Here is a 3,316-nt window from a genome sequence, read left to right as displayed (position 1 = left end):
ATGACCGGCTAACCTTTCAAGCATCTGGTCGATGAATGGCAAAGGAAAGTGATCTTTCCTAGTCATGGCATTTAGCTTCCGGTAATCGATACATACTCGCCATCCAGTCTGAATGCGTGTAGGCACGAGCTCATTCTCATCATTCTTGATAACAGTTACTCCGGATTTCTTGGGAACGACTTGAACCGAAGAGACCCAACGGCTATCGGAGATAGGGTAGATCACTCCGCAATCCAAAAGCTTGATTATTTCCTTCTTCACTACTTCCATCATCGGAGGGTTGAGACGGCGTTGAGCCTCTCGGGATGGCTTAGTCCCCTCCTCAAGAAGTATACGGTGCATGCATGTGGTAGGGCTTATTCCTTTAATGTCGGCCAAAGTCCACCCTATGGCCGTTTTGTGTTCTCGCAGCACCCTCACAAGCTTCTCATCCTCCATTGCCGTGAGACTTGATGAAATGATGACGGGCAATGTTTCGCCTTCTCCCAAAAACACATACTTCAAATGGTCCGGCAACGGCTTAAGTTCAAGCGATGGTGCCTGAACAACAGAAGGTAACATCTTAGTGGAAACTGAATTTGAAAGTGAGAGTGGAACCTTACCATATTGTTGTGGCAATGACTCAAGGGCTGCCACAACCTCAATTATTTCTTCACTAGAACCCATGGCAAAGAATTCCTCCTCCTTGCCGTGGCCTTGCATTGGCCAAAATCCTTCATTTTTGCACTCTATGGCCTTAGTGATGGTTGTTTTCAGGGCGTCCTCGTTCAATTCTTCAAGGTATACCTGCGCCAAAGAATCGATAACATCAATGGAAAAACAAGAATGGTCATCAACGGGATATCTCATAGTTTCAGAAATATTAAAATCAATCACTTCCCCATCGAATTCCATTGTCAAGGTGCCTTTGTATACATCAATCTTCGTTCGGGCCGTCTTCATGAATGGCCTACCAAGGAGAATCGGCAAAGATGTAGAATGGGCTGAATCCTCCATGTCTAAGACATAGAAATCAGCCGGAAAAATTAAATGGTTCACCTGCACAAGCACATCTTCCAAAACTCCTTTTGGATACGCGTTAGAACGATCGGCCAATTGTATAATTACACCATCTTGTTTTAATTCACCCAAATTCATAGATGCATAAATAGAATAAGGCATGACATTTATGGATGCACCTAAATCAAGCATGGCATGTTCAAAACGATTATGTCCAATCACACAAGGAATCGTGAAACTACCGGGGTCTTTGCACTTGGTAGGCAGTTTACGTTGCAAAACAGCGGACACATTCTCGCTTACCTTCACTACCTCTTTGTTTGCCCTTCTTCTCTTTGTATTGCATAGGTCCTTGAGGAATTTAGCATACTTTGGAACCTGTTTGATTGCATCGAGAAGCGGTATGTTCACTTGCACCTTCCGGAACGTTTAAAGAATGTCCTTCTCGCTTTCTTCCTTTTTTTCTTGCATGAACCTGCGAGGAAAAGGTACATTGGGCAGATTAGGACGTGAAGTACATGAATTTGAACTTAAATTACCTGATTTGGCCGAGTTAGGGTGATTGGGGGCTTGCGGCATTGGGTTTTTCACCCTTACCGTGGGTGAGCTAGACACTTCCTCAGGTTGTGTCGTCTCTTCATCTACTTTCTGGGCAGATTTGGGATTGTTTGGCTCGGTCCCAACTTCTTTTCCACCCCTTAGGGTGATGGCCTTGGCGGATTCGAATCCTCCCTCTGGATTGACTGTGGTTGAGCTAGGAAGCTTTCCTTGCTCTCTAATCTGTCCAAGGAACTCAGAAATCTGCCCTATTTGTTTCTTCATATCCATCATCTCCTTCTCGTTATTTTCTATCCGGTTGTTTTGATTTTGCAACCCCTGCGAAATAGAGGTTAGTAATTGCATAGCTTGATTAGTTTCCAAAGACGTACCTGAATGAGATAATGCCGAAGGTTGTTGGGATTGTTAGGGTGCATACGGCTTGGAATAAAAACCAGGGGGGTTTGGCCTAAATCCTCCTTGTTGGGCAGCTTGTTGTGGCTCCCTCCATTTGAAGTTTGGATGGTCCCTCCATCCGGCATTGTAAGTGTTCGAGTATGGGTTATTTTGATTTTGTCCTTGGAAACCAATTGCATTGGCAGATTCCCACCCACCATTCTCGATTAGTTGAGGGCACTTGTCGGATGGATGCCCTTGAATTGAGCACACGCCACAAACTTGGTGTTCTTGTGCTTTTGGACCAATCACAACCTGAGAAACAAGAGAAGTAAGATTAGCAAGTTGTGATTGAATTTCAGAAATAGCACTCACCTCATTTACACTTTGTTGCCGTGGGGCTTCCCTTTGGCCCACTCCTTCATATTGTTGAGCGTTGAGCGCTCGGTTGGCTATGAGAACCTTGGCATCCCTTGGTGTTTTGTCCACCAATGCTCCTCCTGCTGATGCATCAAGCATTTGACGTTCGATAGGAATGAGGCCCTCATAGAAATATTGAAGGAGAAGTTCCTCCTTCATTTGATGTTGAGGACATGAAGCTACAAGGCCCTTGAAGCGCTCATAATAAGCCGGGAATGTCTCACCATGATTCTGTTGAATACCACTAATTTTCTTCCGTAGGAGAATCACTCTCGAAGTAGGGAAGAATTTCTCCAAGAAAGCACGCTTCATACTCTCCCACGAAGTCACAGTTCCCGGGGATAGTTCGTAGAGCCAATCTTTGGCCTTGTCCATAAGTGAAAATGGAAAGGCCTTCATCTTCAATATACTCCCATCCACATTGACGGGGGTCATGCTCGAACAAACCACCTCGAACTCCTTCAAGTGTTTGTTGGGGTCTTCCATAGACAAGCCATGGAACTTCGGAATATGGTGTAACAAACTGGATTTGAGTTCAAATTCATCGGTCTTGCCTTGGGCAGCCGTGGGGTATTGGATACAAAGAGGCAATGCATTATCCAAACCCGAGGCCGAAAGCTCCTTGATGGTTCTATTATCTGCTGCCATGGCTTGTTCTTCTTCAAAAATCTGATCCGTGGGCTTTTCTTCTACACCTACTTCGTCTTCTTCAAGCCCAGGTTGTGGTGGAGGTTGTGGTGGCTCTTGTTGACTCCTCGTTCTCCTCAAAGTGCGTTCAAAATCACCGTCAAAGTCGGAGATGTTCTCTATAATAGGCCGAGAGCTACGAGTCATACACAGTACCTAAAAAACAAGGAAACAAACAAACTGAGAATCTGAAATAAGAATGCACGAAAAACAAAAAAAATATAAAAATAAAGACAAGGGATTAGCAAAGTTGCTAATCCCCGGCAACGGCGCCAAA

General features: G+C 44.8%; 1 pseudogene; it reads right to left on the bottom strand.

The window, feature by feature from the left end:
- Nucleotides 1–795: 795 nt before the first annotated feature.
- Nucleotides 796–2,883, bottom strand: LOC125472155 (annotated as a pseudogene).
- Between the last annotated feature and the right edge of the window lie 433 nt (nt 2,884–3,316).

This window comes from the organism of the source record quoted next, unplaced genomic scaffold (assembly GCF_019419815.1).
Source record: "Pyrus x bretschneideri cultivar Hongxiangsu unplaced genomic scaffold, Pyrus_bretschneideri_v1 Contig65, whole genome shotgun sequence".
NCBI classification, from domain to species: domain Eukaryota; kingdom Viridiplantae; phylum Streptophyta; class Magnoliopsida; order Rosales; family Rosaceae; genus Pyrus; species Pyrus x bretschneideri.
The sequence above is the reverse complement of the archived record's forward strand: the minus strand, read 5'-3'. Positions and strand labels throughout refer to the sequence as shown.